Consider the following 27,378-nt stretch of genomic DNA (forward strand, 5'->3'; position numbering starts at 1 on the left):
AAGGATGAAGTGATCTTCTTCTTTCTCTGCTCTGGAGCATCTAGAGTAGCTCTTTGATGGTAATATGTGTTCAAATAACACTTGTGAATGAATGAATGATTATATCCAGTATGAGAATGTGGGTGGAACATGAATGAAGTGAAATTTAACATCTGTGACAGCTGAGGATCTATCATGGTTCTTATTTGTGTGATTGATGTCTGTTTTCCTTTCTTTGACATCTTGTTCATGAACTGGAAGGTTATTCCAGAGGGACTAGACAGAAGTCTTAGTACTCATCATACACAGTTTCTAGAAGCAGGTGGTTGTGGGTCTGGTGGCAGGTGTTGGGCATTTGGTTACTCAAGTTGCTCTGACAGGTGATCTAGGATTTCCCTTCTGGTGAAGACAAGATATTTCAATCCTTCTATCTTACTCTACTTTGGAGGAAGATAGTGATGATGACAATATTGATACCTATCACTTATTGAACACTTTGAGGTTTGTGAAGCCTATATATATATATATATATATATATATATATATATATATATATATATGTACATTATCACATTTGATCCTCATAACAATCCTGGGATATAGGTGCTGTTATTATCTGCATTTTGTAGATGAGGAACTGAGGCACAAAAAAAGCTAATGAGTCTGAGGTAGAATTTGAACTCAGGTCTTCGTGATACCAAGTCCAGTACCCTTACCTAGTGTAATCTCTAAAATAGCACATTTATATGGCATTTTCATGCTTACAGGCTGCTTTTTGTAGATCATCTAGGCCAACATCCTCTTTTTTATATATAGAGGGAAATGCAGGCCCAGAAAAGTGAGATGATTTGCCAAGGTCACAAGGTGAAATTTACAGAAGAGCTAAGACAAATCTACTGCTTCCTAGTCCAGATTTCTTCTCAGTCAGTCAGTCAATAAATATTTATTAAATGCTGTCTGTGTCCCAGGTACTGTGCTAAGTGTTGGGGATCTAGACAAAGGCAAAAGAGAATCTCTGAATTGGGCAGCCTAACAATCTAATGAGGGAGGCAATGTGCAAACATCTACCTACAAATAAGTTATGTATAAGATGAACTTGAAATAATCAACAGAGAGAAGGTACTAGCAATAGGAATTGAAAATGGCTTCCTGTAGAAGGTGGGATTATAGATAGGACTTGAAGGAAGTCAACAAGTCCAAGATGGAGGACATTCCAGGCATGGGGGATAATCAGAAAAAAAAAACACTTGGAGTGGAAAGATGGAATGTCTTGATTGAGAAACAGCCAGGAGGCTGTCAGAAGTCAGAGTATATGGTGATAGTGAGTGGGAGGGAAGAGTATATAGGAAGCCTGGTAGACTGTGGCTGTTTCTAGTGTTTGCAAAATTCAATTTAATTCAATTCATTTTAGCAAATGTTTATTAACTATCTATTACTATTGTGCCATGTACCAGGATGTTGGACATAAAAAGAAACAATCATTACCCTTAGGGAGTTTACATTGCATTGGGAAGATATACTTGGATAAGCAATATAAAGCATACCCAACTCAATTTTAAGAAGTAGAGAAGATTATAAACCTAAAAATTGCCATTGGAATAGGGTCCAAGATCTCTCTTAGCTCAATATTCTAAATCTCCTGGCAACATTAAATATCATGTTATATTGACAGACTAGTTGTCCTTGACTTTCACCATGAATGGCTAAAATCTACCTCACAAACCTCCTTAATATCTAATAGTAATCTTTTAATGGGCTATATTATCTAAGTTTTCCTTGAACCTCTTCATGCTATATTTCAAAGTGAAAGCAGGTGCTGAATAAGATCTACCTTCTTCGTATCACCACCCAACTAATAAGTTTATCTTATGATAATAAGATATGCTCAGGTCTGGTCCTACCACTTTTTGGCCCATACTTCTCCAATGGTTCTCTCTATCTGTAGAATAAAATGCAAATTCTTCTTTATCATGCTCAAGGGTCTTCAAAATATCGGGCCCCAATCTTCCTTTCTTAGTTTATGTCACACTCTCCATCTGTACATAATACGTTATGGAATAAATTACTCAATGTTCACCGTTCGTATCCTGTCCTTTATCACACTTAAGTACACACAATCTCCTAGACCTCTAAAAGACATCTAACATATCTCCCACTTGCTAATTTTTTCCCTTTCATTCAAGGCCCAGTTTAGGTGCCATCTCTTCCATGATCCTTCTGGCTATCCTCTGCAAATCTCTCCTGCTACTATGTTTGATGTCCCCTAAGTATTTCATGTTCTCTTTCCAATTAGACTATGAGCTCCTTCAGAACAGGTACAACTTTTCCCCTGGCCCTCCCCTCATTTCTTCACACCTGTAATACTTAGCACAGCACCTCATACATAGTAGACTCAATAATGCTTATTGACTTGACTTGACCTAACACAAGGTAAATTTATTTTGGTTATTTCTCTTTTGCATTGCCTATACTTGGATCTGGTTCACAATCTTGGGTCTTACTCCCAGTGTGAGGAGGAGCACTAGAATAGTAGTGCTTGCAGCTGCAGGAGAGTAAGGACATGCTCACAGTCCTAGGATTGAAAAGTGTGCTTGTGATCACTCATAAACCAGTGTAGAGTACGTGTGAGAAGTAAATACATCTCTCCCTAGATCATACCGCCTTCAAAGAAAGAAAAACTTACAGGTCCCCAGAATTACCTCTGAAAACAGCTGCACAAAAAACTTGAAGCTTAGGACAGTACCCCCTCCACTTGTGAAAAGGAGCCCCCCACTTTAAAATAGAGTTAAAAGTCAAGAAATAACCTGGTAAATGAACAAACAACAGGAAAAACTTCTAACCATAGAAAGTTAACTCTAGTGACAAGGAAGATCAAAACACACACTCAGAAGAAGGCAGAAAAGTAAAAATTCCTACATCCAAAACCTCAAAGAAAAATACGAATTTATTTCAGGTCATAGAAGAGCTCAAAGAGGATTTTTTAAATTAAGTAAGAGAGATAGAGGAAAAATTGGGTACAGAAATGAAAGTGATGCAAGAAAATCATGAAGAAAGAGTCAACAGATTGGTGAAGGAGGCACCAAAAAACATACGGAAAAAAATGCATCTTAAAAACAGAAAAAGCAAAATGGTAAAAGAGGTGTAAAAATCCAATGAACAGAAGAATGCCTTAAAAAGCACAATTGGTCAAATGGGAAAAAAGATATATATTAAAATTCACTGAAGAGAAAATTCTTTAAAAAGTAGAATTAGCCAAATGGAAAAGGAGGTACAAAAGGTCACTAAAAAAAAAAATAATTCCTTAAAAGTTAGAATTGGGTAAAAGAAGCTAATGACTGTATGAGACATCAAGAAACAATTGAACAAAATCAAAAGAATGAAAAAAATTGAAGAAAATATTTTCTAGTGAAATATCTCATTGGAAAAACAACTGCCCTGAAAAATTAATCCAGGAGAGATAATTTAAGAATTATTGGACTACCTGAAAGTCATGATCAAAGAAAGAGCCTAGACATCATCTTTCAAGGAATTATCAAGGAAAACTGCCTTGGTATTCTAGAACCAGAGGGTAAACTATAAATTGAAAGAATCCACTAATCACCTCCTGAAAGAGATCCCAAAATAAAAACTCCCAGGAGTATTATAGCCAAGTTGCAGACCTCCCAGATCAAGGAGAAAATATGCAAGCAGCCAAAAGAAATAGTTCAAATATCATAGGGCCACAGTCAGGATAACACAAGATTTAGCAGCTTCTACATTAAAGGATTGGAGAGCTTGGAATATGATATTCCAGAAGGTAAAAAAAGCTAGTATTACAACCAAGAACCACCTACCCAGCAAAATTGGGTATAATCCTTTAGGGGAAAATAGACATTCAATGAAATGGAAGACTTTCAACCATTCCTGATAAAAAGATCAGAGCTGAATAGAAAACTTGACTTTCAAGTACAACACTTAAGAGAAGCATAAAAAAGGTAAACAGGATAGAGAAATCATAAGAGATTTGATAAAGTTAAATTGTTCACATTCCTATATGGGAAAATTATATTTGTAACTTCTAAAAACTTTCTCATTATTAGGGCAGTTAGAAGGAGTATACATAGACAGAAAGCAGAGGTGCAAGTTGAATGTGAAGGCATCATTATCTAAAAAAACTAAAATTAAGGGATGAGAAAGTAGAATGTACTGACAGCAGGGGAAAGGGTAAAATGGGATGAATTATCTGACATAAAAGAGGCCTGAAAGATCTTTTACAATGGAAGGGGAAAAGGAGGAAGTGGGGAGGGAAGCACATAAACCTTACTCTCATTGGAACTGGCTCAAAGAGTGAATAATATACATACTCTTTGGGATATAGAAATCTATCTTATCATACAGGAAAATAGGAAGAGAAGGGGATAAGAGAACTAGGAAAAGCTGATAGAAGGGAGACCAATTTAGCAGAGGAAAAAGTCAGAAACAAAGCAATTTTGAGAATGGAGAGAGTAAAAGGAGAGAGCAGGATAAACAGGGAAAATGGAATGGAGGAAAATACATGGTTGGTAACCATTACTGTGAAAAAAATTACTGTGAGTTTCTCTAATAAAGATTTCATTTCTCAAAAGCATAGAAAACTGAGTCAAATTTATAGAAATAAGAGCCATTCCTTAATTGACAAATGATTAAAGGGAATGAACAGGCTATTTTCAGACAAAGTAATCAAAGCTATCTATAGTCATATGAAAAATGCTTTAAATCACTATTGATGAAAGAAATGCAAATTATAACAACTCTGAGCTACTACTTCACACCTGTCAGATTGGCCCATGTGACAGAAAACAAAAATGTCAAATGTTGAGAAGGAAGTGGGAAAATTAAAATGCCAATGCACTATTGGTGAAGTTGTATACTTATTCAACCATTCGGGAGAGCAATTTGGAACTATGCCCAAAGGGCTATAAAGCCATGCATACCTTTTGACCAAGTAATACCACTACTATGTCTGTCTCTCAAAGAGATAAAAAAAATGGAAAAGGACCGATGTATACATACATATCTATATCTATATCTATATCTATATCTGTATCTATATCTATATCTATATCTATATCTATATCTATATCTATATCTATATCTATATCTATATCTATATCTATATCTATATCTATATCTACATCTACATCTACATCTACATCTACATCTACATCTACATCTATATCTATATCTATATCTATATCTATATCTATATCTATATCTATATCTATATCTATCTATCTATCTATCAATATATATATATATATATATTTAGTGGTGGCAAAGAATTGGACATCAAGGGGATGTCCATAAATTGGAGAATGGCTGAAGAAGTTGTTGAATACAAATGTGATGGAATACTACTGTACTTTAAGAATTGATGAGCAGGATGACCTCAGAAAAAAAAAAACAGAGAGACCTACATGAATGAAGCAGAACCAGGAAAACATTGTACAGAGTAACAGCAGTGTTGTATGATGATCTACTATGAATAACTTAGTTATTCTCAGCAATACAGTGAATCCAAGACAATTCTGTAGGACCTATCATGAAAGGTGCTGTCCATCTCCAGAGAAAGAACTGGTAGAGCCTGAATGAGGATTGAACATAACTTTTTCTTTACTTTATTTTTCTTGGGGTTTTTTTTGTCTGTTTTCTTTCACAGAATGACTTATGTGGAAATGTGTTTTGCGTGAATGCACATGTATCACCTATGTCAAATTGCTTGCCTTCTAAATGGGGGAAGTGAGGGGAGGAAAGGAGAGAATTTGGAACTAAAAATTAAAAAAACAGAATGTTAAAATTGTTTTTCCATGTAATTGGGAAAAATAAAATATTAAATAAGGGAAAAAAAGATTAAGAATGCCTTGTAGGGGGAGACAACACATGGAGTGGGTTCCACAAGTACAATGGAGAATTTTCAATCACCATGACAGGTGTGTGTGGAGAAGAGGAATAGCACTGCTATTGGCCATGGTAAGATTTAGGCTCATATACTACAAAATAATGAGATTTCTGTAATAACCTGCTGAGCAAGAACTTAATGGATATGCAAAAAAGGTAACATCTCTCTGACATTCTTCTTTCCTTTAAAGGTTCTAATAGTGCACATAATTTTGACTGCAGCTAAAGATTTGGTTTGAAGAAGAATGGCCACTCTGTCTTCCCCACAATCCCATAAGTTAACGTGCATATGTATTGGTTAGGGAAGACTGTGTCTGGGTTGGGATGGCTTCTCTTTTGTGTTTCTATTCTTTATGTATGGGGCTTCATAAGTTTCAAAATATCTAGAAGTCTAGATTTGCAGCAGCAGCAGCATAACCTCCTCCCCCCCCCCCACACACGATGGCAGCAATATCCACTGGCATAGGAGTAGCAGTGGTGTCCAATTGAGTGGCAGGGGCTGATAATAGAAGTGTCTATATCTGAGACAATGACCACAAGAGAGAAAAGACTGCCCCAATTGGGCCATCTCACTTGTAGATTTTTTACCAGAAGATTGTTTGCATAGTTCACTGGAGAAGTGAGAAGGAAAAATGGCTAATTAGCAATCCTAAAAATTATACCTTATCTGAAACAGGTCTGTATATTAGACTCCCAGAGAATTTTACTAGAAATTGTGTGGTTAGTTCTTAATCCAGTTTATTTTGTTAATCCTGTTTAACTCATTCCATTCATATGCATTGTAGTTCTCCTTATATTTATCATTATCTTCTATGTTGGAATAAATTACCTCATTTTTATTGCACATTTATTACCTTTGTTCCTATTTCTCCTGTTTTGGGGGTAGGGTGATAATAGATTTGAATTAAAAAAAAAATATCTACAGCACACCAGCAGTGAGGTTTAGCCAAGAAGTGTGTGAAAGGAGAGCCTAATTTCCTTAATTGGAAGTAGGCTCCCCCAGCAATGAAACTTGTCCACAAATCACAAAGACTGGGGAAAGAATGGGCTTTCAGTTCCTTTAAGTCCCAGCATTGATTTCTCATAGTTAGAAACATAAAGGGGAACAGTAGCCAGAGAGGGGACTTTTGATTGGAGTAACAGGAATTGTGGGCTCATTCAAAGGGCAGATTATTAATATGAAGAAAGCATTTTTGCTACTTTATTACATTAAAAAAACAGAAATATGATATTTCATCTTATTATATATCCTTTCCTGAATAATTGTGTCATTTACTTTTGTTTCTGTTGATTGGGATACTTTCAAGTTCAATATTTTACTCATAACTAATTTTTTTTCTTTTGTCAATAATGTCTCAAATTTCTCTGATGATGATGATTATACTCAAGTTTGCAGAGTATGTCATTTAGGTGACATCTTGAATTAATTTGCTACTCAGAACATATTATTCCATTTCCTTCTGTTGTTACTAGTGACTACCAAATAGTCTTGTGTTATTTGAATTTCTTTTCACTATATTTGAAAGTCTTTATCCTGACCACTTGCAGAATTTTTTTTCATTATATTTATATTTTCAAACTATGGAAAAATGTATGAGAGTCTGTGTTGGATGAAAGATCATCTAGGGTGGTAGAAATTTTTTTCATCTTCTACTCCAAAAGATACTTAAACTGATATTTGAAGGATTGCTTGGCAGTTTCTCACAATTTCTTATATTGCTGGTCTCCTTAGCAATCAATAGTTTGTAGCAGATGAGTCAGATTGCTATCCTGGCTAATTTTTAACTCTAATCAAGACTGATCAGTAGAATGTAAGCTCCTTACATTTAGAGACAGTTTCCTTTTTGTGTTTGTATCTCCCACACATAATAGGTACTTAATACAAGCTCTCAAATAAATGATGGAGTGAATCCTTTTCACTGGACAGCTGGTGTATTCAGTTACCTCAGCTGCTAGTTATTTTCTTCTTCCACCCTTCATCAAAGAAGAGATTCATAACAGATATGACTCAGAATGAGCATCTATTATCCCAAACATACCATGAGGTAATTGTATCATGAGTCCTCCACTTCAATTTTGTTAATACATCATGGATGTAAATATGGTACAATTGGTCTCGTGTCAGTTGAAATCACTAAATCTCAGTAGGGTTAGAAGGGGATGGGGTTAGTGAAGGTTGTTCTCTGGATATGTGATTTCATTGGTGGGAGCAATTTTTTGTATGTGTAAACTCTCTCTTTGCAACTAACTCTGCCATAAGTTAGAGTTTGAAGAGGTTCCTGGAAGACTGAAAAGTTGGGATACTTACTCATGATTACAAAGCTAGTATATGTCAGGGGCAGTACTTGAATTCAGGTCTTCATGTTTCCAAGGTTCTATCTACTGTATCATTCTGTTTCTTGGGAAATTATTGTTTGGGAAAATGAAGCACTATGATTCTATGGCAGCATAATTTAAGGTATGGTAAAATAGGGAGTTTGATGAATGTTTTGGGTTTAGAATCTTGGAATCAACTAAAAGAATGTTTATAATACTTTGTTATAAGACTTTTTAAAAGAAAGGGATAGCTTTTCAATAGTTTATTCTTTGTAATACTGTGTATAAACTTTCAGGTTCATTTTTGGTATATGTTTTCTGAGTTTTCAGCAGTACAATGTGTGTTTTTGGCAAGTACTGATAATGGTTTTGTATTTTATTCATTTGTGATATTTGTGGGGAGTTTCTTCTTGTAACTATAATTCAGAAGTTGTCTGTAGTGCAGTGATATGTGCATAATTGTCTATGTGAAGTGTAAGTAATGGTGCTAATTGTCAGCAGGATTGATATTATATTTTGGTTCTTTTAAAAAATAATTAATTACTGTTATTTCTAATAATGGAGGATTAGCACTGAGATTCTAGACTGTATGATGGAATTTTTATTCCCAAATTTGTGACTGGATGTCTATAAAGATATAATCTGGAATTTAGGAATGTGCAGTTGTTACTTCTTTAATAGATAATAACATCTTTAAAAAAAATAGAGATTATATGGTCAATAATCAAATCCCATGGTGTGTGGAGTATTTTTGCTATATGAAAGGTTGCCTTTGTTAAAACATTATTTATATATATATATATACACACACAGAATAAAAACTTAAGCTCCCATATGTTATTTAAAAGCAATGACCTATTATTTCCAAAAAGCATCATAGCAAAAAAAAATCATGAAGCCAGTCAAGATTGTAGAGAAGAGAAAGGTTATTTTATTTTTATTAATTCTGTCATTCTTTGTCAAATACAAAATAGAATGGTCCCAGGTGATCATAGGATCATCAATTTCAAGTTGGAAGGGACTTTCTAGGACATCTTGTCCTACCCTCTCACTTTATATATAAATGTTTAATTGAACTATCTTTATATTTGAAGTGTTCTTGACATTGCTCAAAGGAATGGAGACAGTCTAACATATGTTCACTGTGCTTTCGCTTTTTTTGAACACAAAATATTTGTAGAAATTTAATTTCATTTGAGGCTGACTATCTTAATATATCTATATTATTATTCTTCAGAGTAATGACAGCAGGGAATTTTTTTTTTAATTTTAAAATGTTCACCACCAGCATGTATTTTTCTTTTAATTTTATTTAAAACCCTAGAATCTCAGAATGAGAAAGGACTTTTAAATTAACCTAATCTTAGCTCTAGCCTCATCAAGATTTTTATCTACAACATACCTGACCAGTGGCATAGTAAATACAGAGTAGGCTTGGCCTATTTCCATAGGGTTCAAATCTTATTACTTACATTTAAGAGGGATAACTCTGGGCAAACCATTTAACATTTCTTAACCTCAGATTCCTCATCTGAAAATGGGGGTAATCATAGCACCTGTAAGATAGGTGCTATTGTGAAGATCAAATAACATATTGTGAAGATTTGTCATTTGTCAGCTCATGAATGAAAACTTCTAACATATAATTCTAACAACTAGTTAATTTGATTATTATTTGGTAGAGGATAGCTAATCTTTTACTGACTACAGTGATGTTTTTCATCAGTCTCTCCAACTTACTTGCACAATCTACATTGATCCCTGAATCTAGCCATCTTAAGGATAACCTATGAAAATGATATGATCTATAATTGCCATCATAGACCCTTGTATTTCCAGAAACAAATCTGCATAGCTAGGCCATTTGCTTTATAATTCTTGGTTGAGTTCATGCAGATATTATCCACAGAGAGCTTTGGTTTCCATTCTCACATGTTAGTTGTTTCATAGACAACTTCCAGAGGTAAGCCATTTAAAAGTGGTGTGGTATTGATGTGTTATCAGTCACTATAACTGCTTGGCGGATAGATGCCTATTTATTCTAAAAACATTTCACCTTACAAACACCTTACACCTTATACCAAAATAAATTCAAAATGGGCCCACGATTTGGATATAAAGGCTGATATTATAAGTGAATAGGGAGAGCAAGGAATAGTTAACCTGTCAGATTTATGGAAAACAGAAGAATTTATGACCAAACAGGAGATAAAGAACATTATGAAATGCAAAACAGATAATTTTGATTATATTAAATTGAAAAAGTTTGTGAACAAACAAAGCCAATGTAACCAAGATTAGGAGGGAAGCAGAAAACTGGGAAAGAATTTTTACAACTAGTATTTCCAATAAGGGCCTCATTTCTAAAATATATAGAGAACTAAGTCAAATTTATAAGGATACAAGTCATTCCTCAATTGATAAATGATCAAAGGATATGAACAGGCAGTTCTCAGATGGAGAAATTAAAGGCATCTATAGTCATATGAAAAAATGCTCTAAATCACTCTAGATTAGAGAAATACAAATCAAAACAACTCTGAGGTACCACATCATGCCTATCAGATTGGCCAACATGACAAAACAGGTAAATGATAAATTTTGGAGAAGATGTGGGAAAATTGGAATACTAATGCATTGTTGGTGCAGTTGTGAAATAATCTAACCCTTTTGGAGAGCAGTTTGGAACTATGCCCAAAGGGCTATAAAATGTGCACACCCTTTGACCCAGCAATACCACTTCTAAAGCTGTATCTGAAAGAGATTGTACAAATGGGAAAAGGACCCACATGCACAAAAATATTTATAGCAGCTCTTTCTGTGGGTGACAAAGAATTGGAAATTGAAGGGATGTCCATCAATTGGGGAATGGCTGAACAAGTTGTGGTATATGAATGTAATGGAATATTATTGTGCTATAAGAAATAATGAGTGGGCACACTTCTGAAAAACCTTGGAAGACTTGTATGGACTGATGCTGACTGAAGTGAGTAGAACCAGGAGAACACTGCACACAGTAATAGTCATGTTTTGTGATAACTAACTTTGATAGACTCAGCCCTTCTCAGCAATGCAAGGATCTGAGACATCCCCAAAAGTCTCATGATGGAAAATGCTATGCACATCCAGAGAAAGAACTATGGAGTTTAAATGCAGATCAAAGCATAGTATTTGCTCTTTTTTTTTTTTTACTTCTGTTTTGTTTTGTTTCCTCTTTCTTGCAGTTCCTCCTATTGGTTCTAATTCTTCCTTACAACATGACTAATGTAAAAATACATTTAATAGGAATGTATATGTGGAGCCCATATCAGATTGCACGCCATCTTGGGTAGTGAGGTGGGGAGGGAAGGGGAGAAAAATTTAAAACTCAAAGTGTATGGAAATGATTGTTGAAAAGTAAAAATAAATTAATATATTAAAAATAAATGCTAAAAATGTTCTTGACATGTAACTGTAAAAATAAAATACTATTTAAAAAAGAAAAAGTTAAAAAAATAAAAACATTTCTGTAGATGTTCAGGTCATCACATATTCTATGAATGTCTAGCAAATTCTGTATTCATCCTTTTTTGGCACAGCAGGTTAATTTTTCTATAGATTCTTAAGACACTTTGTGAGTATTAGATTGTTATTTTTCCCAAATATCCTTTCTACAACTGTCATACCATTTTACCATTGCAAGGAAGTGCATTAACAATAGGATTATATGTGTAATTAGTTGCTATAAATTATTTTTTCCCATTGAATTTTGATTTCAAGATGCCAGGAAATCTCAACTTATTAATCCACAGCCTGCTCCTTGATATCTTTTCAGTTCAATTTATCTTGCCTGAAAGACACCAGGGTATTTCTATTTGTGACTTCCATCTACTGATTCAATATGAATTCTAGATTCAAACACACCTTTTTCAGTGTCTATCTTTCCTTCGTATGTGTTAAGGATTTTACCCAGGCCTTATGTGTATAGATATATTACATGTATGTGTTCAATTAAACATATCATATATTTTGAATATATATGAATAGTGTGTTTGTATATATGTATACAAATAAACATACATACATAAATATACTATATGTTATTTATTCATTTCAGTCATGTTCTACTGTTTGCGACCCCATCTGGGGTGATTTTGGAAAAGATACTGGAATGGTTTGCCTTTTTCTCCTCTAGCTCATTTTATAGATGAGGAAACTAAGGCAAACAGTATTAGGTGACTTGCCCAGGTCCCATAGCTAGTAAGTGTCTGAGACCAGAAGATGAGTCTTCCTGACTCTAGTCCTGGCACTCTACCTACTGTGCCACCTATATGGTATGGGAGGCTACCTCCCATATTACATACATACACATACACATATATATATGCATATGTATATTTATTATATGTATATAATATATACATAGCTGTGTGTGTGTGCATGTGCCATTTAACACGGTCATCACAAAACTGTCCTGTGTTCCCTTTTGTATTTTTGTTTTCTTCTGTGCACTAAAATAAGATTCATGATACTTTTTTCTACATATCTATCACTGATACCAATCCACTATTTCTCCTCATGAGTAGTCTTACGTACATATCATATATCATATCATATCATATCATATCATATCATATCATATCATATCATATCATATATCATATCATGATATGATATGATCAATATGATATAAATATGCCTTAAATAAATTGTATGTAGCAGAAGTATAGTTGATTACACAATCACTCCCGTGTTTAAAGAATCAGTAAATATTAGGTACCTACTATGTGTCAGGCATTTCTAAGCGCATGGTCTTTGTATATTGAAATGTTTATTTTTATTCAGAATATAAAAGAAAAATTAATTTAAAAAAACATAGTAAGCTTGAAGATTTGTGAGCCTGAGTACTTGAAGAGAGAGCTAGTCCTACCATTAGTGGAATGTCATATAAAAAAGTTCCCAGATTCCCCTTAGAGACAATAAACCAAAAAAGTGTGTATTATCGAAGTGTATCTGAGAAGGATGGAGCTGCTTGTCCTTGCACCAATGATATAGTAAAAGCACAGAAATTATCAAATGAGAGGTTGTCCAGTAAGGGGTAGAAAAAGACAAAGCATAGTAGTAGTTGGTGATGCATTGACAACAGGGAACTAGAAGGCAGTGATTGATGGATTTGATAACAACAATAAAGAGGCCATGTGTTAATTTTGGCCAGACAATCAATACCAAGGAAATAGAGATACTCTACCAGCATCACATTTGCAACAACTCACTCTACAATCTTGGCAAAACTCCTCCATGTGCTATTACATATAATTTTGCCCTGATCTATCCATGTCCCACTTGCTCATAAAAAAATGGAACCTAACCTCCCCTACCTGAAAATTATTGTGTAGACAAGAAATTCTCAATCAAGTCCCACTTGTTCTTACAAAAACAATCATCTCCATTCCTCCAAAGAAACCATGGCCTTTGATTATGGAAAACTCTTGTGATTTCATGTCCTGAGGGACAATTATAGGTCATTGACTTAAAATAGAACTCAAAGAAGAATTAATAAGAAAGTTTTCCCAGTGCTTCTTGAATTTCCAGCAATGAAGTCAAACAGAATAAACAGTCACTCAATTCTTATTACCTTTAGTATTTTCTCCATTTGCAATTTGGGAACCTTGCTTGCTCATCCAAACACCCTCTTGGGAAAGAATTAGAACAGATGGAAAGGCGATATGGGAGAATGTGGCAGAGTGGATAGAGTACTAGACATGGACTCAGAAAGACTGAGATTTGAGTTCCATCTCTGACACTTACTAGCTTTGGGGCCCTGGTAAGGTCTCAGTTATGTGTCTGTGTGTGTGTGTGTGTGTGTGTGTGTGTATATATATATATATATGCATTCACACATATGTACATATAATATTAAATATAATATATGTGTGTGTGTGTGAAACCATACAGTACATACTTCCATATCTTAGTTCTTTCTCTGGAGGTGGATAGCATCTTCCTTCATAGGTCCTTTCTAGTTGATTTGAATATCCATATTGCTCAGAATAGCTTAGTCATTCACAGTTACTCTTTGAACAATATTGCTGTTACTGTTTACAACATTCTCTTGGTTCTGCTCATTTCACTCTGCACTATTTAATTCAAGTTTTTCCATGTTTTTTTTCTAAAATCAAACTGCACATCATTTCTTACAGCATAGTAGTGTTCTTCACAATTATATACCACAACTTATTCAGCCATTCCCCAATTGATAAGCATCCTCTTAACTTCTAGTTCTTTGCCACCACAAAGAAAGGTGCTATAGATATTTTAGAACATATAGGTTCTTTTTATGTTTTTCCTAAGCACCTTCTAAGAGACCTAATAGCAATATTGTTGGGTCAAAATTTATACACAATTTTATAAATCCTTGAGCATAATTACAGATTGCTCTCCAAAATTATTCGATATGTTTACAATTCCCTCAACAATCTATTATTGTCCCAATTTTTCCACGTCCCCTCCAACTTTGGTCATTTTCCTCTTTTTTTTTATTTTAGCTAGTCTGAGAGGTGTGAGATGATATCTCAAAGTGTTTTAATTTGTATTTCACTAATCAAGAATGGTTTGTAACATTTTTTCATATGACTATATATAGCTTTGATTTCTTCTTCCAAAAACTGCCTGTTCATATCCTTTGACCATCTATTAATTTGGGAATGACATATTCTTTTTTAAATCTTATTTGATATTGTTTTCCAATTACATATAAAAACAATTTTAACATTCTTTTTTTCACATTTGAGTTCCAAATTCTGTTCCTCCCTTCCTTCCCATCCCTACATTGAGAAGGCAAACAACTTCACATAGTTCATACATGTATAGTCATGTAAAACACATTTTAATGTAAGTTGTTCTGTGAAAGAAAGCATAGCCATAAAAAAGGAAAATAAAGAAAGTAAAGAAAAAGTATCTTTGATCTGCATTCAGGCTGTATCAGTTCTTTCTGTAGAGATGGACAGCACCTTTCATCATTAGTCCTACAGAATTGTCTTAGATCATTGTATTGCTGAGAATAGTTAAGTTATTCATAGTAGATCATCATGTAATACTGCTGTTATTGTGTACTATGTTCTCCTCATTCTGCTCATTTCACTTTGCATTAGTTCATGTAAGGCTTCCATGTTTTTTCTGAGAGCATTATATGCAAAACTTGTTTTGCCATTCCTCAACGGATGGACATCTCAATTTTCAATTCTTTGCCACCACTAAAAGAGCTGCTATAAATATTCTTGTACACCTAAGTCCTTTTCCTTTTTTATCTCTTTGAGATATGGACCCAGTAGTGGTATTGCTTGGTCAAAGGGAATGCAAGGTTTTATAGCCCTTTGGGCATAATTCCAAATCACTCTCCAGAATGGTTAAATTAGCATACAACTTCATCAATATTACATTCATTTTTTAATTTTCCTATCTCCCCTCCAACATTTGAATGACTCATATTTTTATAAATTTGACAAAATTCTTTATATATTTGAAATATGAGGCTTTTATCCAAGAAACTGTCTATAAATCCCACTCCTCTCCCATTTTCTGCTTTCATTCTCATCTTGGCTACATTAGTTTTACTTGTACAACACTTTTTAAACTTACCATAATAATAATAATTAAAAAAAACTGAGGCAAGCAGGCTTAAGTAACTTGCCCAGAGTCACACAGCTATTAAGTGTCTGAGGCCAGATGTGAACTGAGGCAGATGAATTTTCTTGAATCCAGGAATGGCCCTCAATCCACTGTGTCACTTAGCTGCCTCAAAATAGAATTTCTAAAAACAAATAAATAAATTGAGCAAGCCATGAATGATTTTATGAGTGAATTCACCCCATTCACATTCAAAATTGTAATTACTACTTGTTTATTTCCCTCCATACTATTTTTCCTCTCTGATATCATTCTTGAGTTACAAATAACATTTTTCCCATATAAGAAGTGAACAGTTTGACTTTATTAAATCCGTTGGAATTATTATTTCATGTTAACCTTCTTTTGTTTCTTCTTCTACTTGTAGGTCAATTTTTCTTTTCAATTCTGGTATTTTCCTTAAGAACACCTGAAAAGCCTTTAATTCATTAAATATCTTTTTTTTCTCCTCACAAGATTACACTCAACTTTGCTAGGTACGTTATTCTTGGTTGCAAACCCAGCTCCTTTGCTCTTCAATATATCATACTCTTTGCCTTTTGCTCTTTTAATATAGAAGCCACTAAATTTGATGTTATCCTGATTTTAGCTCCACAATTGTTTCTTTCTAGTTGTTTGTAATACTTTTTCATAGAGCTGAGAGTTTTGAAACTTAGCTATAACGTTCCTGTAAGTTTTCATTTTAGAATCTCTTTCAGGTGGTGACTGATAGATTTTTTTTTCAATTTTTCTTTTGCCCTCTAGTGCTAAAATTTCTGAACAATTTTTCATAATTATTTTCTTTAAGTATAGTGTCTATGCTCTTTTTTTTAATCATAATTTTCAGGTAGTCCAACAATTCTTATATTATCTTTCCTCAATCTGTTTTCCATATCACTTGTTTTTCTAGTGAGATATTTCATGTTTTCTTCTATTTTTCATTTTTCATTTTATTTTATTTCTTGATGTCTTACAGAGTCATTGGCTTCCCCTTGTCTGATTCTGTAAATTTTTTTTCCAATTTTTTCAATTAGTTAACTTTTTTTCATAATTATCTTGATATTCTTGCATTGCTCTTATTTTTTTCCTAAGTTTACCTCAGCCTTTCTTATTTGGTTTTTAAAGTCCATTTTTAAGATCTTCCAAAAACTCTTTTTGGGCTTGTGAACATATTACATTTCTCTTAGAAACTTTACAAGTAACTATTTTGCCTTCATTGTCTTCTTCTGAGTTTGAACCCTGATCTTCTCTATCACCATAGTAAATATGTATGTTTATTTTTTTCCTGTTGCTTACTCATTTTTAAATGGCCTATTTCTTGGTTGTTTACTTTATATTAGGGTTGGTCTCTGCACCCAGGATGTGAGGAGTAATATCTCAGACTTCAGGTTTTTTGTGCTGTTGTTTTCTGAGATCTATCTGGGAGTCTTTGACCTTCTGCTTCTTCCAGTGTTCTGTAAGACCAGGTGTCATTGCTGATCCTCCAGCTCATGCCTTCGTCTATGGGTACCCTGAAGTACTCCTCTCTTTTGCTAAGCCATTATCAAGGACTCCAGCAACACTGCCAAATCAAATGTTATTGCTCCTTGTGGTCCCTCCAGTGGCTATAAGTATCAGAACTGCCCTCTTTGCCCTGGAATTAAAACCAGGGACTCCATTTCCTTGCAAGAGACAGGCAGCAGGGCCCCTACCCATTTGCCATCACATTCACAATATGTGCTCATTTTCCTACAGACTGTGACTGTGTCTGGTTAGCACACTTGGGTCCTACATCCACCACCAGTTGAGGGGGATGCCCACCCCACAATCTTCCCCTGATTAGCTGTCTGACCCCTACACTATGGGGCAAAAGTTCCCAAAAGTAAGTCTGCCCCACGACTTGCTATTTGTTGACTCAGGGGTATCTCTCCTGGCCAGACCACCATCTCAGAAGGTAAGATCTTTCCTAACATCCTCCCAAATTATCTTAGGCTGGACAAGAGCTTTACTGTGACTTTCAATTTTTCTGCAATTTTAAAATTCATTTTGAGACATTAAGTTATTGGGGGAGGTTGGATTTGGGAGAGCCAGGTAATTTTCTGACTTATCTCACCATCTTCCTACAATTCCATGAGGAATGATCTCCTGCTTTCTGTTTTTATGTTTTATTTTTATTTAACTCTTTTTGTTGACATATTAAATTCAGAATAAACACTTACATAAGAACTTACCTTCTTGCTCTCAGCCTTAGCTTTGTAGTAAGATCTTAATTTGATGCCTATTATGTCAAGTATTCTTCAGATAAATAACTATCCAGTCCCCTTTGCCCCAAACTATCTCAGAGAGTATTCCTATCACTCAGTATGCTCCATTTTCAAAGTTCTTTGTCTTTCTTTGTTGGCTCACCCTCAATTCCTCACTGAAAATTCAGCCTCCATGTTTATACAGGATTTCTTCCAGATCAGAATGTTGCTGCTGGCACCTTTATAATTTCAGTTCTTGTTCACATTGGAATAGAGTTTCAGGTTTGAGCTTTGAAGAACAACAAAGTACATGTTTCATATTATGAGATCATTTGAAACCCTGTATTTTCTTCACTACATTTGAATCCATACCTGTCATTTTTATTTTCCTAATATTATTTGTTGACAGACAGCCACATTGGGAAAACAAAGGAATGAACACCATACATGACACAACTAAGTTCAATTCAAATCAAGAAACATTTATTAAACAGCTAATGTGTACAAGACACTGATGGACTGGCAACCCACTGAGTTATCTATCAGCATATATTTCTTGGATAAGCTCAGCAGATGGACAATGACCTTGGCATAGAATTAAGAGGATATGAGGATGAAAGAAATTTGGAAGATTGTTTAGCACTGTCAATGATCCCAAGCTGCTTATTGCCATGAAAATCTCTTCTTTTAATACTAATATTGTTCCAGTGATCCTATGTCACCTTGAATTATGGAACACTATAATTTAAGGAAACTAAATTACAGTTGACCTAAGGCAATGGGAAGATCCATGGTAGGTATTAAATATTGCCCTGGTTACATATTATAACCATTTTCTAAGGGCCAGCCCTCTGGGGATGTTTGTTAACAGAAGATTGGTCATTTGTTAATAAAACTGGTCTTTGGCCATAGAGACCAAATGAAAAAAATAATTCTAAAAATCCTTTAGTCCTCCTGTGTGGCTCTCTATATCTCAACCATTTTGCTGTTCTTCATGCATGACAAACCATTTCCTTTTTCTTTCCCCCCTGCCCAGGATGATTTTTTTTTAGTCATTACCACCTCTTGGAATCCTCCAAGACTCAGTTCAAGCTTGCATTTTCTTGATGACTTTCCTGTTCCTTTTGGAATCTAATGCTTCCCCACCTCCTAAACAAGGCCACCTTATATCTGCTTTGTTTGTCTCTTCTATATACCTAAATATGGACTTGCTATCTCCCTTGTTAGAGCAAGCAAACTCTTTGAAAAAGAGAGTCTTTTTCCTTTATCTTTGTATGCCTCTGTTTGAATATGGTGCCTGGCACATAGTAGGAGCTTAATAAATTCTTACTGTTTGATTAGTTGACTTGAAGAAAGGGAGCAGAAGTTGCCAAGTATCACACAATGTTTAAACTATTGGTATTAATTTACTTGTTTGTACTCTAAATGTGAGATCTTTATTGGACTGCTAATGTGTTGCTATGCTAGGAATGGAATCATATCAGTATTGGCATTCTTACTGTAAATTAAATCTGAAGGCATAGAGAAATAGATAGCTCACAGAGTCTTCTCAGAAAGAGCCAATGCGAAGATAATTGCATCTTACATGCTAACATCTGCTGCTGAGGATGAAGAAGGATGGAAATTCAAAAAAGAAATTGACAAGATTCTCCAAATTGACTCAACATATAACTTGATATTAGTTGATTTCCATGTGAAGGGAGATTTGAAGAACGATGGCAAAAATGTGTTGGGAATTGTGACTTACAATTAAGAGATGAAAAGGACAAAAGGCTGTATCTTGCTTAGAGGCCTCATGCATATTTATCATGAATTCTTTCCTCAAGAAGAGAGTTGAGAAGGTGCTAAACATGAGTAAGCAATAGCACACTGAAAAGAAATTGACTATATCTTAATGATAGGAAAAGATTGGTTACTGAAGTAGGAGTCATTTCTATATCAGATGTCTGTGTGCATGCAGGCAGGTCATCAGCTAGTTATAGCTGAAGTCAAATTTAATACTGAGCTAGTTGTTTGAGCTCTCAAGGAACAGAGTCATAGCCTTAACCGTGGATGGCACCCCCACAAGCAAAGAGGATAGAGGCATGTAAGAAGTGGTGATAATAGAATCAGGTAGCATTATACTCTTTGCTTCTTATTTTAAATTCCTTGGGGTTTTTTGTTGTTTAAAAGCTTTTTATTTTGCATAATCAAACCAATTTATTTTATCCCTTATAATATCTTCTAAATCAGGGATTCTTACCTTTTTTTGTGTTATACACCCTCTTGACAGTCTAGTGAAGCCTATGGATCTGTTCTCAGAATGCTTTTAATGAATAAAATAAAATAGGCTAGATTAAAAGGAAACCAACTTTATTGACATCAAGTTATTAAAATATTTTAGCACCAATTTAATGGACTCCAGGTTAAGAAATCCAGGTCTATATCATTAGTTATTTTTTTCATTTCATAATTTTAGTATATGTAGATATTTATATTGCTGATATGCATGTATATATGTATATATAAATATATATTTATATTTAGTTGGATCATTGATAAACCTGATTTGTTTTCTTGAATAACATGGCACAAGATTGTTTTTGTCAATGTTATGTGATTTGATAGTTAGATCTTGTTGAATAATAAAAATCAATAAACTCCTTCAACAGTGTTTTTCATCTTTGTTTAAGTGAAAGTTTTTTTTAACTGATTCTGTATTAAAAATAGTTTAATTGGCCAGATTAGATGTTCTTAATATAGAATCAAATTTTTTTAAAAAGTCTAATAACACAAGACAATACTTGGTATGACCATTGCTCTAAGCATTATAGTCTTTAAATGAAAGGGGGATCTTAGGGTCTGAATTAAAATGTGCCACATCATTACACAGTCTGTAAAATAACCTTTTCCAAAAGCAGTATAGCACCATCTAGAAGCATTTCCTCCCTCTTCTGCCCAGTTATTTAGGAAGTGATGCAGAAGACACTTGAAGCAATCTGTGGATGTTATGATATATGCTTTAGTAAATGGGTTCCTAATCTTTCTTGTGTATCAAATTCCCTTGGGCAGTAGGCCAGTGAAGCCTATCCACTACTCAGAATAATGTTTTTAAATGCATAAAATAAAAGACACAGTGTTACAAAAGGAACCAATTATTTTGAAGTCTAGTTATCTAAATATATTTTTTAAAAGTCTGCAGACCAAGCTTAAGAAGCCCTATTCTCCTGTACCTTTAGACTATTACTGAAACTATTCTTTTTTAATGCTTAATCTACTAATGAGAGGAAAGGGTGTTTCTGTACATATTCATTGTCCTTCAGCATTCTTCATGATTACTCTGTCACTGACTCGCCAGGCTACCAATCAATATCAAGTCAAGTAATGATGGTTTAACAATCCGTAACACTGATGGATAGAGAGAGAGGTAGTGATTTTCTAGGCAACTGGGTGGTACAATGGATAGAGCACTGGGCCTGGAGTCAGAAAGAAGTGAGTTCAGCTTTCTACACTTACTAGCTGTGAGACCCTAGGCAAGCCATTTAACTTCTGCTTATCTCAGTTTCTTCAGCTATAAAGTGGGGATTGTCAGAGTATGCACTTTTCCAGGTTGTTGTCAGGATCAAATGAGATAATGCTTGTAAAGTGCTTAGCACAGTACTCATAATATGCACCATATAAATACTCATTTCCTTCTCTCTATTTCACATTAATGAGTTCCTTAACCATTTTGGAGGCCGTATTAGTAAGAAAAATATACTTCCGAGGGCAGAGCCAAGATGGTGGATTGAAGGCAGTGATTTGCTTGAGTTCTCCCCCAAACCCCTCCAAATACTGGTAAAAAAAAATGGCTCTAAACAAATTCTGAAGCAAGAGAACCCACAAAAAGACAGAGTGAAACAAATTTCCAGCCCAAGACAACCTGGATGGTTGATCAGAAAGGTGTATCACACCGCGCTGGGAGCGCATCGCAGTGCTGCGTGGGTGTGCAGGCTGCAGCAAACCTGGAGCAGGCCTCAGAGGACTGAATTGTGGGCAGCTGTGGAGGTTTCCAGACTCCTCAATCCATAAATGGCAAAGACAGCTTAGAAGGTACGTGGGAAAAGTCTGTTTTTGCAGTGCTGAGACAGGAAGGCGGGGTCTCAGATCCATTCCCCAAGAGCACGGCCTTGGGGGGGGGCAGCTGCTTCCTGAGCTTCTGGCCCATAGACTGAGGGGAAATCCAGTGGATGATCAGAGAAGGATTGAAGGGATCTCTTTGCCAGTGCTGAGGCAGGAATCTCTTGCTTTGCCAGTGTTTGGATCTGGGTCACAGTTCTGGGCTGCCGTGCTGGGGTGAGGAGGAGCACTGGCTTGGTGGAGCTTGTGGTGGTTGTGGAGAGGAGTCCCTCCTCACAGTTACAGGACAGAAAGGATACTTGTGGTCACAGGCCAGGAAAGGAGTAAACACCTGCCCCTTATCATACCACCTTGGAAGAACTGAAAATTTACAGGTCCCTACAAGTATCTCTGAAAACAGCTACAAACCCCAAAGCTTGGAACAGTACATTCTCCATGTTGGAAGCAGATTCATACCTTAACAAAGAGTTTAAAACTCAAGTAATTGGCCGGGATCATGAGCAAGCAGCACAAAAAGAGTCAGACTATATTATCTTACTTTGGTGACAAAGAAGATCAAAATATACAACCAGAAGAAGACAACAAAGTCAAAGCTCCTACATCCAAAGCCTCCAAGAAAAATATGAATCAGTCCCAGGCCTTGGAAGAGCTCAAAAGGGATTTTGAGAAGCAAGTAAGGGAAGTAGAGGAAAAACTGGGAAGAGAAATGAGAGTGATGCAAGAAAATCAAGAAAAACAAGTCAACAGCTTGCTAAAGGAGACCCAAAAAAATACTGAAGAAAATAACACCTTAAAAAACAGCCTAACCCAAATGGCAAAAGAGGTCCAAAAAGCCAATGAGGAGAAAATGCCCTAAAAAGAAAAATTGGCCAAATGGAAAAGGAAGTCCAAAAGATTACTGAAGAAAATACTTCCTTAAAAATTAGAATAGAGCAATTGGAAGCTAGTGACTTTATGAGAAATCAAGACACTGTAAAACAAATCCAAAAGAATGAAAAATTAGAAAACAATGTGAAATATCTCATTGGAAAAACAACTGACCTGGAAAATAGATCCAGGAGAGAGAATTTAAAAATTATTGGACTATCTGAAAGCCATGATCAAAAAAAGAGCCTAGACATCATCTTTCAAGAAATTATCAAGGAAAACTGCCCTGATATATTAGAACCAGAGGGCAAAATAGAAATTGAAAGAATCCACAGATCTCCTCCTGAAAGAGATCCCCAAAGGAAAACTCCTAGGAATATTATAGCCAAATTCCAGAGTCCCCAGGTCAAGGAGAAAATATTACAAGCTGCCAGAAGGAAACAATTCAAGTACTGTGGAAACACAATCAGGATAACACAAGATTTAGCAGCTTCTACATTAAAGGACGCAGGGCATGGAATATAATATTCTGGAGGGCAAAGGAGATAGGATTACAACCAAGAATCACCTACCCAGGAAAACTGAGTATAATCCTTCCGGGGAAAAAATGGTCATTCAGTGAAATAGAGGACTTTCAAGCATTCTTGATGAAAAGACCAGAGCTGAATAGAAAATTTGACTTTCAAATACAGGACTCAAGTGGAACATGAAGAGGTAAACAGGAAAGAGAAATCATAAGAGACTTATTAAGATTGAACTGTTTACATTCCTGCATGGAAAGATGATATTTATAACTCATGAGACCTTTGTCAGTATTAGGATAGTTGAAGGAAAAAAAATTATATGTATGGATATATGGATAGATAGATAGATAGATAGATAGATAGATAGATAGATAGATAAATAGATAGATAGATGGCACAGGGTGAGTTGAAGATTAAGGGCTGATATCTGGAGAATAAAATTAAGGGATGAGAGAGGGTTATACTCAGAGAAGAAATGGAGAGGTAGAATGGGGTAAATTATCTCACAAAAAAGAGGAAAGAAAAGTCTCTTAAAGTGGAGGGGAAATGGGAGAAGGTGAGAGGGAATGAGTGAATCTTATTCTCACAGGATTTGGCTTAAGGAGGGAATAACATACACATTCAATTGGGTAGGGAAATCTCTCTTACCTTACAAGAAAATAGGGGAAGAAGGGGGCAAGAGAGCAGGGGGATGATAGAGAGGAGGGCAGATTGGGAAAGGGGATAATCAGAAGTAAATACTTCTGAGGAGGGACAGGGTCAAAAGAAAGAATAGAATAAATGGGAGGGCAGGATAGGATTAAGGGAAATAGAGTTAGTTTTTCACAACATGTCTACTATGGAAGTGTTTTGCATAACTGCACATGTACAACCTATATTGAGTTGCTTGCTTTTTCAATGAGGGTGGGGAGGGAGGAAGAGAGAAAATTTGAAACCTAAAGTTTTAAAAACATATGTTTAAAAAAATGTATTCGCATGCTACTGGGAAATAAGAAATACAGGAAATGGGGTACAGAAGTCTATCCTGCCCTACAGGAAAATAGAAGGGGAAGGGGAAGGGGAAGGGGATAAGAGAAAGGGGAGAGATAGAAGAGAGGACAGACTAGGGGAAGGGATATTCAGAATGCATGCCATCTTGGGGTGGGGGGAGGGTGAGATGGGGTGAAAATTTGGAACTCAAAAACTTGTGGAAGTGAATGTTGAAAACTAAAAATAGATAAATTTATATTAAGAAAAACATACTTCATAGCCTTATTTTTGGTAGAAAAATTATTCTTGGACTGGCACTATGAAGATGAATTAATGCAACACATTATGTTAAGGGACTTCCCAGAAATAATTTGCTTATAAGAAATGGCAGAGTCTAAGATATCAAAGACATGTTTGATCAGAAGAGGAGGTAAGCCCTCATGTATCAAGAGCAGGGAAGCTCACAACATTCTTTGGTATCCACATAATGATACAAGACTTAGAGGGTGTACAGCAGAATTTTGGATAGACTCTCCATGGGAGATTTATGAGAGGACATAGAAAAGAGTTGCATTGAACCAGAAAGCATAGATGAATTATATTGTGCCCCATTTAAAGGAATGCAAACGTTAACAAAATCAGGGATCCATTGACTAATTGAAAGAAAAGTACTAAAAAGGTCATGTGGTATGAATAGAGGTACATGATCATAAGATTTAGAGCTGGAAAGAATCTAATTTTTTCACCTACAGAAATGAAATTCCTAACCTAAGGCTATACGATAAGTAGAAGAGCCATAATTTGAATGCAGACATTTTTTCCCCAATCCACTATGATTCCCATTATACTGCACCCACAGAGTGGACAGTCACCTGTGTTGTATGACTTAAGGTTTACCAGAAGACCTTTTTGATGCAAAGCCTATGATATAAGACAACAGGCATTTAAATACCTGCCACCTGGTAGACACTAAGCTAAGGCTTAGATGAAAAGTCAGGGAAAGTAGAAGTTTAAGAGTGATTCTGGACTAGATATGTCTCATATGATGGAAAGGGAGGCACTATTTGGCTGAGGTCATAGGAACTGGCAACCTGCAACATCTAAGTTTGCCCATTGCTTTGTGGCTATTCCAAGGGGGTGATGTGAGTAACCTATGACATAAGGAAGACATTCATAACACTTAGAACCATGCCAAATTTAAATTTCCTGCTTCAGGAGATGATGGGCTTCCTATTAATAGAAATCTTAAGAAAAGGCTAGGACCACTATTTATCACACTTCTCTTGCTCAATATGTTGCTCTAAGAGTTATCTTTCTTCTCCCTTTTCAGCAATTCCCAAAGTTTTCCAACTCCACCTCACCTCTCTAGCATGTCATAGATATACTCTGGAAATATTAGCCCAAGTTAAATGAATTTATATCTCAGAAAATCTTCCATATTAAACATTCTCTGATACTAAGCTAGGTTATTATCTTTGGCTACTTCCCCACACATTTTTGAGAACAATTTACTAGGGACTAGGTTGAAATAAATGGGGGAAAATGAAGTTTTTAATTTAGCTCTCTTCTTTGTCATGAATGGTGTCAGTTATAAATGAATGAATGTAATATCATTATTATGAGAGTCTACTTTTGGAAAGGAAAAAAAATGAATGACTAGAGAATTCATGGTAAGGGCTGGGAGAACAAGAACCTTGTCTTCTCAAGTAGAGTCCAGAAATTAATTATGGGCCCTTCTAGTATTGATTTCACTTTGAAACCTTCTACAAAGACTCTTGTCACCACAGACATTGCTCCTCACAGTTGCTGTGCTTGGGTTGAGGGAACTATATGCTTTTTTTATTCTTTTTGTTTGGTTGGGGGGTTTTTGTGAATCTTAGAAGTGAGAATATTTCATCGAAGGACATTCAGAGAAATGCAAGACCTTGGAATCATGTCACATGAGTATCATTTAAAGAAACTGTGGGTATGAAGAAGAGAAGGCGCTGGGTGTACACAATTGCATTCAAGTAATTGAAAGATGGTCATTTGAAAGAAGGATTGCATTTCTTTTTGCTCTCAGATGTCAGAAGAAGTTGCAAAAAGACAAATTTAAGTTCAATATTAATTTTTTTTTAAAATCCTAAAAATTCAAGCTATCTGAAAGTGGGAGGGGCTGGCCTGGGAAGTTGTGGATTTCTATTCATTGGAGATTTTCAGGCAGAGGCTAGCTGAGCAACTACCTGTTGAGTATATTCTAGTAGGGATTCCTAACTTGTAGGGAGCTTATTTTGCCATCACCCTTGTGGTATAATGAAATGAGCCCTGGATTTGGAGGCAAAAGGTCTGTGATTAAATTCTGGCTCTGATACTTACAACCTCTATGTTCTTTGGCAAGTCAACCCACCCCTCTGAGCCTCAGTTTCCACAACTGTAAAATGAGACATTTTGTCCTAGATGATCTGCAAGGACCCTTGAAACTGGATTGTTGAGTTAATGCTTTTACATTAGAGTGAGCCCACTTGAAATTAAATAGGTTTTTCTTTAAGTTACACTTCAGACTCATCTTAGTGGAAAAGTACAATTTCCATTGAAAGTCAATTCTGTCACCTCCATGAGATTTGGGACTTTGTCTCATCTTCCTTTATCCCTCAATGTGTTTAGCACAGCCATTCCAACATTAAAGGCATAAAAACAAAATTGTTGATTTAGTTTTGTATAAATTTAATTTCTACCCAAATTCTGTGAGTGATTAAAGATATCAGAAACAATGAGATTAAGAAGTTTCCTTCATTTCTACTCCACAGTGAGAAACTGTCAATGTCTAGAAGACTGACAGAAGAAAATAATGCATAATCTACGTA

The 27,378-nt window shown here is 35.3% G+C and overlaps 1 long non-coding RNA gene across 3 annotated transcripts in view; it reads right to left on the minus strand.

Annotated features, from left to right (window-relative positions):
- Positions 1-27,378, minus strand: part of LOC144456745 (uncharacterized) — a 158,060-nt gene that overhangs the window by 55,453 nt on the left and 75,229 nt on the right. The window lies entirely within an intron of this gene.

The sequence above is a fragment of the Phascolarctos cinereus genome, unplaced genomic scaffold (genome assembly GCF_003287225.1).
Source record: "Phascolarctos cinereus isolate Bilbo 61053 unplaced genomic scaffold, phaCin_HiC Scaffold_4;HRSCAF=312, whole genome shotgun sequence".
NCBI classification, from domain to species: domain Eukaryota; kingdom Metazoa; phylum Chordata; class Mammalia; order Diprotodontia; family Phascolarctidae; genus Phascolarctos; species Phascolarctos cinereus.